The following is an 11,472-nucleotide window of genomic DNA, read 5'->3' on the forward strand; positions in this document are numbered from 1 at the left end:
ATAGGATAAGGATATGAAACCACAGAAGATGCAGGAAAGGGATTAGATAGGGGCAGGCACCAGCAAAAACCCACAAAGAAATGGAAAGAAGATTGGTTAGTTTGAAAGAAAGCCAAACCAAAAAAGATTAATCAAAACCTAACAAAGGTCTGGGGTTCGTTCCTTTATATGTTTTCTCTCCCAAGCAGCCATGTGGGCCTGGCAGCTGTGTGGGCCAAAGTGGGGCCCAAGCACAGAGTCAAGAAGAGACCCAAGCACGGCACTCCTTGTAGCTCAGGAGCCATCAAGCCTTGGCAGTGAATGTCCAGATAGGGAAATGAGACACAGAGAAGTCTGCATCTCTGGGTCTTGGCCCGCTTGGGCCTTATGGATGTGGGTGCAAGTCTTTAGCCCCAAAGGCTGGACTACTAATGCAGCAAGAGGGAACTGAGCCACCTGGTCATGTGGATAAGACATTAGACACCTAGTGGTAGTTCTTTGTTTTGCTCCAATAAATCTTGCCACTATTGCTCACATCATCCTATGCTTGAGCAAGAGGAAAGGGATGAGGGAAAGGTATATCTTGTCTCAATTTATTTCTGGCTCCTTACTATGAGGTTTACTAACTTCATACATGTCACTAGGACTAATAGGGAAAATGGTATAATAGGAGAAGACTATATTTGCGCCCAGTTTCCTTTGCTGTTTTTTTTTTTGTTGTTGTTCAGCTTTCTTTCCAAGGGATATGGTGCTTTCCCAGACCTTCTGGATTTCTGTTGTCACAAAAGAATGTGATCTGGGTAAATTCTTAACTAAAACAGGAAGAATTTTTAGGAACTGAGTACTGCAAACACAAGAATATAGATTCTAAATGTCTGTAACAAGCAGCAAGGTATTCTTTAAATCAACATTCCACAAATTAGCTATTAATCACATTCCTCAAATCAACAGTTATCAAGATTTTTGGTCTCAGATTCCTTTACACTCTTAAAAATTATTTAGAATACCCAGGGCTTTCATTTATATGAGTTGTATCCATCAATATTTACCACATTAGACATTAAAAATTGATGTTAAAATGTTAATTTATTAATCCATTAAATTAAAATGATAATGAATCCATTATATGTTAATAAAAATAATAGATGTAATCCTATATAATAAAGAGGGAATATGCTAATTGACCCTCATGACATCTCAAAGATGGTGGCGTCCACAGCCAATAAGGAGGGAATATGCTAATTGACTGCCCTGCCCTCAAACATGGTGGCACCCACAGCCAATAAGGAGGGAATATGCCAATTGACTGTCACACCCTCAAAGATGGTGGCGCCCAGTCCCCTCTGTTCTGCCGGGGTGGCAGGTGTGCGGCAAGGCTACATGCCTGCCTCCAGAGTCCCCCAGTCCCCTCAGCCCCCCAGCCACCCAGGGCTGGCACGAGGCACAGGCAAGCCTTGGATGTTGACTGCCCAGCCGCCCAGGGCCGGCCCAAGGCACAGACAAGCCTCGGATGGCAGCTGCCCAGCCACCCAGGGCTGCCCAAGGCTCAGGTAACCAGGGATGGCCGAGGCTTGTGCTGACGGCAGTGGCAGCAGCAGAGGTGTGATGGGGGTGTTGCCTTCCCCTGATCACTGGGTCGCCTCCCGCCCCTGAGGGCTCCCGGACTGTGAGATGGGACAGGCCGGGCTGAGGGACTCCACCTCCAGTGCATGAATTTTCATGCACCAGGCTCTAGTTAACTTATAAAATACTGAGAAAAGTGACATTATTTTACTTTTTAAAAAAATGTATTTTTTATTGATTTCAGAAAGGAAGAAAGAGAGACAGAGAGAGAGAAACAAAAAGGGTAACAGAATCATTGCTCAGCTGTCTCCTGCACGTCTCCTACTTGGGACCAAGCATGCAACCTGGGCATGTGCCCTGATGGGGAATCAAATAGTGACCTCCTGTTTCATGGATCTGTGATCAACCACTGAGTCACACTGGCCAGTCATTGTTTTATAATTTTGCATACCTCTTAAATGTCCTGCTTGATGGATGATATTTGGATACTCCTATCTGTTTTTTCATTCAATCTGTTGTGATATATTGTTTTAGTTGCAACGTAGGAGAAAAATATCTGGGTCATCTAGATATATAGATGGAAAGGGAAGATAAGGACACATATGTAATACCTTAATCAATAAAGAAATTTTAAAAAAGAAGAAGGTACGAGCATTTTAGTAATATTTTTGTGTAAGTGTACATATTTTTCTTTGATACAACACTAAAACTAGAGAAATAGTAGGTTTTTTTTAATTTAAAGGATAACTACAATGTGGATTCTGAAAGCATATCAAGGAACTTTTCATATTCTTTTTCACTAAAATTAATTGATTTGTCTTGTAGTTTGAGTGTATCTTTTAATCATGCATTATTTGTAACAACATTTATTAGACTTTTGGAAAATATTGTTTGAGTTTGTGCACCTGTTGATACAATTTACTACACAGAACCAAAAATGCATCACATTTGTTATTATAACCACTGGTTTCAGTAGAGAAGTCCACAAAAAATAGGAAGCTGTCAAACACATGGTGATGTGTGCAAGTTGTCCAAAGTTCTAATTTTAACTTGAAAACCCAAATTTTAACATTGGCGACAAATACTTGTCAGTTGTTTTTCTTAAAGTGACAGGTATACTTCACTCACTTTCAATAAATGTCTACCAAATACCGAAATCTGAATAAACGTAATATTTGTGGTTTTATTTTTACATTCAATATTATTTGGTATTAGATTTAGATGTACAGCATAGTGCTTAAATGATTCACATACTTTTCAAAGTGTTCTATCTAATATTTCCAGTACCCTCCTGGCACCAATCATAGGTATTAAAATATAATTGATTTTATTAACTGTGCTGTACGTTATAACCCCATGAGTATTTTGTAACTACCAATCTGTACTTCTCAGTCCATTCAATATTTTTCAACCAGTTCCACAACTCCCCTCCCCTCTGGAAATCATTAGTCTGTTCTCTGTTTATATGCGTCTGGTTTTATTTTGTTTGTACATTTATATTGTCCTTTAAATTCCACATATAAGTGAAAATATATGGTATTTGTGTGTCTCTCACTGACATATTTTACTTAGCATAATACCCTGTATGTCCATGAATGTTGTTGCAAATGAAAAATGTTTGTTGTTTTTTATGGCCTTATAATATTCCATTGTATATATGTACCATTGCTTTTTATCCATTCATCTATTGATGAACACATGGGTTTCTTCCATAGCTAGGTTATTGTAAATAATGCTGCAATGAAAATAGAGGTGCATATATTCTTTCAAATTAGTGTTTTAGGTTATTTCATATATATATATATATATATATATATATATATATATATATACCCAGAAGTGGAATCTCTGGGTCATAATGCACTTCCATTTTTAATTACTTGAGGACCCTTCATAAAATTTTCCACAGTGGCTGCACCAATTTGCATTCCCACCAACAGTACACAAGGATTCCCTTTTCCCTACATCCTCACCAACACTTGCCATTTGTGATAACCATTCATGATAGCCATTCTAGCAGGTGTGAAATGATACTTCATTCATGTTTTCATTTGCATTTCTTTGACAATGAAGGATGCTGAATATGTTGTCTTAATGTCTATTGATCATCTGAATGTCCTCTTTGGAGAAATGTCTATTCAGGGCCTGTGATATTTTTTAATTAGATTATCTTGGTGGGGGGGTTTATTTTTGGTATAATGTAATGTGTTCTTTATAAATTTTGGATATTCACCCCTTATCAGTTGTATCATTGGTGAATATGTTCCCCAATTTTAGGAGGTTGTCTTTTCATTTTATTTATGGTTTCCTTTGCTGTACAAAACGTTTTGGTTCGATGTAGCCCCATCTGTTTATTTTGTTCTTTTGATTCCCTTGCCTGGAGATATATATATCAGAAAAAAATATTGCTGCTCACCAGCCTGCTGGGACCCAGCATCCTAAGATCTGGCACCACGACCCCACAGTGAGTGCAAGCCAGGGGAAACTCTGTTCTCCACCCTTTCCCCTGACCCCAGAACCATGCTACCAGCCTGACCCAGAGCCACCCAGCACCCACTCCACCCCAAGCCCCAGGACCTGCTGTCAGTGCAACCAGGAGAAACACAGAGCATGCCCCAGTCCAGGCCACAGGGTGGCTCTGACTGTGCGACTCAGAGCAACCCATGCTTGCTCCACCATGGCTACCAAGACAGTCCTGCCGGGGCCATCCAGAGAAACCCAATGGGCACCTCAATCCAGGTGACAGGGGAGTGTGGACTGAGTGACCCAGGGAAAACCACCCCTGCTCCACACTGAGGAGGGGAAACCTGGAGAAACCCAGCATGCACCCTACTCAGACCACAGGGGAGCTCTGTCTGTGCTACCCAGAGAAACTTTCAGGTTCTCCCTGGCCCCTGGGTCAGTCCTTCAGGGGATACCCAGAACAACACAGCACATGCTTCAGTCCCATCCATAGGAAAACACTGCTGGGGTGACCTGGAGCAAGCTGGTGTCCCAAGCCAGGGGCCACAGGACCTTGCCACAAGTGCTCTATCAGAGGGACTTAGGGTGCCACCCTGCCAAAGGTGCTGGGGCTTCACAGCAAATTGCATGTCAGAGGGCACTGGGTCCTCACAGGGAGTCATACATTGGAGGAACTGTACATGTGCTTCCACCACCCCAAGCATCGGAAGCAGAAAACTGAGGGACCAGATCTGTGGGAGAAGGGGATACAAATCAGAGCAGAGACAATAAAAGCATGAGACTCAAAGCAGACCCAGCCTCTGGGCTAACAATTTCTGGAACATTGCCCTGATAGGGTCTTCAACCTCTAAAACCCCAAGCAGAGTGCCCAGGGACAAAAAGAGACAGCAAAAATAGGGAGAAAAAGAAACAATGCCCCCCCCCCACCCAAATAACTCTCCAGAAAAGGAACTTCATGAAATGGAGTCATATAATATGTCAGAAAAAGAATTCAGAGTAAGAGTCAGACAGTTCATAAATCAGATGGATGAGAAAATCAACAACTTATGTAAGAACCAAGAGGAAATAAAAAATGATATAGCTGCAATAAAAATACAATGGAAAGTTTCAACACTAGACTAGGAGAAGCGGAGGTCAGGATTAGTGAGTTAGAAGATAGGGCACAGAAACACACCCAATCGGAAGAGCAATTGGAGAAAAAAATTGGAAAGCAGGAGAGTCTAAGTGAGTTTTGGGATAACATGAAATGAAGTAACATATGTATAATAGGGGTACCAGAAAGACAATAAGAGGAGCAAGGATTAGAAAACATATTTGAAGAAATAATTACAAAAAATTCCCTGATTTGGGGAAGAAAAAAAGTCACACTAACACAGAGAGGCCCAAACAAGATGAACCAAAAAAGACCCACATCAAGACACATCATAATTATAATGGCAAATGTTAACAAGAAAGAGAGAATCTTAAACACTGCTAGAGAGAAACAGAGAGTTACCTACAAAGGATCTCCCTTTAGATTATTAAATTATTCCTCAACAGAAACATATCAGCCTAGAAGGTAATGGAAGTATACAAAGTGATGCAAAACATGGGACTGAATCCAAGAAGACTCTATCCAGCAAGGCTATCATTCAAAATTGGAGGGGATGATAAAAGGCTTCCTGGGAAGTAAATTGTGAGATTTAAAAACAAACCAAAAATCAAAAAAAAAAAAAAAAAAGTACAGTACTTTGTGAGAAACAAAAGGCAGGAGTTGAACAATTCAAGGGAGCTGAGAATCCCTGAACCTGAGGTTCCAGGCTGCCCTTCCTCACCTATCACCACCTAGACTGACTTATCTCTGACCACACATTTACATCATAAGAGGAGAGCTCAACCACAAGTCCAAACTGTGATTGAATGTTGGCTCAAAAACTCTGGTGGGGACTCAGTTAACTTGGATCACAGGAAGGGGACAGGTATACCGCTTAGTGCTTTAGAAGAGAGTGAAATCCTGAACCAATAGGCCATTAACCATGGCTATTTTTAGCAGTGAGACATCCCAACATGGTGTTAAAGGAGAACTCTACAGATAGCCTGGGCCACCAGAAAAATGAACAAGTGGGTCCTAAAGCAAATTAAGCCTGAAACATTGCTGGAGGCAAAAATGACAAGATTGAAGGTAACCTATCTCAGGCACATCATGAGAAGGCAGGGTTCCTGGAAAAGACCATAATGCTGGGAAAAATAGAAGACCGAAGGAAGTAAGAAAGATCAGATATGAGGTGGGTTGACTCCAAAAAAGAAACTGTAGGCGTGAGTCTGCAGGAGCTGAGCAAGGCTATTAAAGGATATATGGGAGTGGGGGGGGCAATGGTAAGATATGAACACATATAATACCTTAATAAAAAATTGAAAAAAAAAATAAAGGACAGGACATATGGCCATCATTCATAGAGTTACCAAGAATCAGAGCTGACTCACTGGCATGCAACACAAGCACATTCCAACATAGCTGAACCATGAAACTTTGTATATCACAAGCGATTTTCATCTGATAGCTAAAAATTTAAATGCATTTACTGTCAGAAGAGGGTGGGCATGAAATGAAAAGTTATTTGAAACACAATAAAGAGTTTACACGTGATAGTGTACAAAGAAAAATAAATTAATTGAAGGCGAAATCAGGAGATTCACAGACAAAAAAAGGCTAAAAGAGTTTATCACTATCAAGCCAGCAATGCAAAAAAAATGCTACAGGAACCATTGTAAAAAGAATAGGAAAGGAAGAAGGAACACAGGCATAAAGAAGAGAAATGGCTGCAAACAAGTACATATCAATAATAACCTTAAACGTAAATAAATTAAATGTTCCAATCAAAAGACATAGAGGGACTATATGCTGTCTACAAGAGACCCACCTCAGAACAAGGTACTCAAATGAACTGAAAGTGAAGGGATGAAAAATATTTTTCAGCCAAATGGAAATGAAAAAAAAAGCTGTGTAGAAATACATATATCTGACAAAATAGACCTCAAAGTGAAGGCTATAACAAGAGATAAGAATGGTCACTTCATAATACTAAAGGGATTGATAAAACCAGAGGATATAATTCTGGTAAACATATATGCACCCAGTATAGGAACACGCAAATATATGAAAAAAAACAAAAAAATTTCTGGAAGATATCAAGGGAGAGATCAACAGCAATTCAATCATAGTAGGGGGTTTTAGTACCCCATTGACATCATTAGATAAATCCTCTAGATAAAAAATGAGCAAAGAAATAGCAATACTAAACAACTCACTAGACCAGATGGATGTAATCAACATTTTCAGAATATTTCACCCCAAAGCTACAAAATATACATTCTTCTCAAGTACACATGGGACATTTTCAAAGATAGACCATATAGCGAGACACAGGCAAAGTCTCTTCAAATTCAAGAAGATTGAAATCATATCAAGGATCTTCTCAGATCACAATGGCATATTAGAAATAAACTACAATAAAAACAATGAAAAAATCAAACATTTAGAGGATAAATAGCATGTTATTAAACAATAATTTTGGTTATGAAAAATACCAAAGAAGAAATAAAAATGATCCTGGAAACAAATGACAATGAAAAGACAACAATCCAAAATCTATGGGACACAGTGAAAGCAGTTCTGAGAGTTAAGTTCATAGCATTACAGGCCTACATCAAAAAATAAGAAAAACTGGTAATAAATTAACTCTACAACTTAAAGAATTCGAAAGAGAGCAACAAGAAAATCCCAGAGTGAGCAGAAAAAAGGAAATAATAAAGATCAGAGCAGAAATAAATGACATAAAGACCAAACACACACACACACACACACACACACACACACACACACACACACACACAAGAGCTCATTCTTTGAAAGGATACAAGATTGATGAACCTCTTGCCAGGCTCACCAAGAAGCAAAGAGAGAGGACCCAAATAAACAAAATCACAAATGAAAGAGGTGAAATAACAAGAGAACCCACAGAAATACAAAGGATTGTAAAAAAAAATACTATGAACAAGTCTACTCCAACAAACTGGACAACCTCAATGAAATGGACACATTCCTAGAAAAATACAAGCTTCCAAAACTCAATCAGGAAGAATAAAAAAACCTGAATAGGCCGATAACTACTGATGAAATTGAAACGGTAATCAAAAAGCTTCCAGCAAACAAAAGCCCTGGACCAAATGGCTTCACAGGGGAGTTTTACCAAACATTCAATGAACTAAAACCAATCCTTCTCAGACTATTACAAAAAATTCAAGAGGAAGGCACACTTCCAAGCTCTTTCTATAAAGCCAGCATTACCCTAATTCCAAAACCAGATAAAGACAACACAAAGAAAGAGAATTACAGGTCAATATCCCTGATGAACATAGATGATAAATTTCTCAACAATATTCTAGCAAACCAGATCCAGCATTACATTAGAAAGATCATACACCATGATCAAGTGGGATTTATTCTGGGGATGCAAGGATGGTACAATATCCACAAATCAATAAACATGATACACCATATAAACAAATTGAGAGATTAAAATCACATAGTCATATCAATTGATGGAGAAAAGGCATTTGACAAAATCCAACACCCTTTCTTGATAAAAACTCTCAGCAAAGTGGGAATAGAGGGATCACACATTAACACAATAAAAACCTTATATGACAAAGCTACAGCCAACATCATACTCAATGGGCAAAAACTAAAACCATTTCCCCTAAGAACAGGAATAAAACAGGGATGCCCACTCTCACCACTCCTGTTCAACATAGTACTGGAAGTGCTAGCCATAGCAATCAGACAAGAAGAAGAAATAAAAGGTATCCAAATTAGAAAAGAAGAAATAAAGCTCTCATTATTTGCAGATGACATCATATTGTTCATTGAAAACCTTAAAGACTCCATTAAAAAACTATTAGACTTAATAAATAAACTCAGCAATGTAGCAGAATACAGAATTAACACCTAGAAATTTATTGTTTTTTTTATAGACTAAAAATGAGCTCACAGAAAGAGAAATAAACAAACAAAAAATAATGCCATTAAAAATTAAGATACCTAAGAATAAACTTAACTAAGGAGGTAAAAGGCTTGTATTCGGAAAACTACAGGACATTGAAAAAAGTGTTAGAGGAAGACATAAACAAATGGGAGAATATACTATGTTCATGGATTGGTAGAATCAATATCATTAAAATGTCCATACTACCCAAAGCAATCTATAGATTCAATGAAATCCCCATTAAAATACCAAAGGCATATTTTACAAACCTAGAACAATCACTCCAAAAATTCATATGGTATGAAAATAGACCACAAATAGCTGCCACAATCTTCAGAAAAAACAAAGTTGGAGGGATTATAATAACAGATACTTCTAAGGGAAATGTCAGAAATTTTACTGCATAAGTTTCCATCTAGAAATTTTATGGTTTTGACTCTTACACTTAAGTATTTAATCCATTTCAGTTTTTTTTGTATATGATGTAAGAATGTAGACTAGTTCATTTTTTTGCATGTATGTGTCTAATTTCCCCAGCACCATTTATTGAGGAGAGTGTCTTTGGTCCATTGTATGTTCTTGCCTTCATGGTCAAATATTAATTGACTATGTAGTTGTGGGTTCATTTCTGAGCTCTCTATTCTGTTCTTTTGAACTATATGTTTGTTTTAATGCCAGTGATGAAAAGCAAGGACCTATAACCAACATTATTCTACCCAGCAAAGTTATCATTTAGAATTGAAGGACATATAAAAAGCTCCCCAGACAAGAAAAAACTAAAGGAGTACATCACCACCAAACAAGTGTTAAAAAAAATGTTAAAGTGTCTTCTTTAAGAAAAAGGAGAAAATAAATATAAAAACATGAATAATAAAATGGCAATAAATACATATATTTCAACAATTATTTTAAATGCAAATTAATTAAAAGATCCAATTAAAAGAAATAAGGTAGCTAAATGAATAAAAATACAAGACCCTTACATATGCTGCCTACAAAAGACTCCAGATTAAAAGGCACACAAAAACTGAAAGTAAAGGGATGGAAAAATTGAAAGAAAAAAAAATGGGAGTAGCAATACTTATACCAGACAAATTATACTTTAAAAATAACTATTAAAAGAGACAAAAGAAAGGAGCCAGCAATTCCACTTCTGGGTACTTATCTGAAACAAACTAAAATTCTTAATTGAAAAGACATACACATCCTTATGTTCATTGCAGCATTATTTAAAATAGCTAAGATATGGAAACAAACTGTGCTCACCAATAAATGAATATGTCATTTTATTAACCAATGTCATCCTAATAAATTCAATAACAAAGAACAAAAAGCACAAGGGATGCATATATACAATGAAATACTACTCAGCCATAAAAATGAATAAAATCTTGCTATCTGCAACAACATGGATGTACCTGGTAGGTATTGTGTTGAGTGAAATAAGTCAGACAGAAAAAGACAAATTCCATATGAGTTCAATTATATGTGGAGTCTAAAAACAACAAAAAACAAAAAGGCACAATAGAAACAGACTTGTAGATACAGAGAACACTTTAATGATTTCCAGTTAGAAGAGATGTTAGCAGATGGATGAAAAAGGTGAAAGCATTAAGAAGTGCAAATTGGTAGTTCAGCACAGTCATGGAGATGTAAACTACAGTATAGGAAATATAGACAATACTATTGTGATATTAATGCATGGTATCCGACAGATACTAGATTTATCAGGATGATCACTTAGCAAGTTATATAAATATCTAATCACTGGGTTGTACACCTGAAACTAATATAATATTGAGCATCACAACTATAATTGATATATATGATCCTAGGAATAAATTTAATTCAAGGTTGCAAAAGATCTATACTCAGAAAAATATAAGACACTGAAGAAAGAAACTGGAGAAGATACAAAAAAATGAAAGCATATACTGTGCTCATGGATAGAAGTAATTAACATAATTAACATGTTTATGCTATCCAAAGCAATCTATAGATTCAACGCCATTCCTACCTAAATACCAATGGCATTTTTCACAGAACTAGAACAAATAATCCAAAAATTTACATGGAACCACAAAAGACCCTGTAATCTTGAGAAAAAAGAACTATATTGAAGGTATCACACCACTTGATATCTAACTATAATGAAGGTGATATAGTAATCAAAAAACTGGGTACTGGCATAAATTGACATACAGATCAATGAAAAAAATAGAGAACCTGGAAACAAATCCAGATCTAAATGGTCAGAGAATGACAAAGAATATATGACAAAGAAGGCAAGAACATTCAATGGGATAAAAACAGTCTGTTCAATAAATGCTGGGGAAATTGGACAGATACATGCAAAAACACAACTAGACCACTTTCTTACACTATCCAATGCAATAAAAACCTAATATGCAAATTGTCCCCTCTGGAAGTTGTTCGACTGGGA

Source organism: Cnephaeus nilssonii (assembly GCF_951640355.1).
Source record: "Cnephaeus nilssonii genome assembly, chromosome: X".
Lineage (NCBI taxonomy): Eukaryota > Metazoa > Chordata > Mammalia > Chiroptera > Vespertilionidae > Cnephaeus > Cnephaeus nilssonii.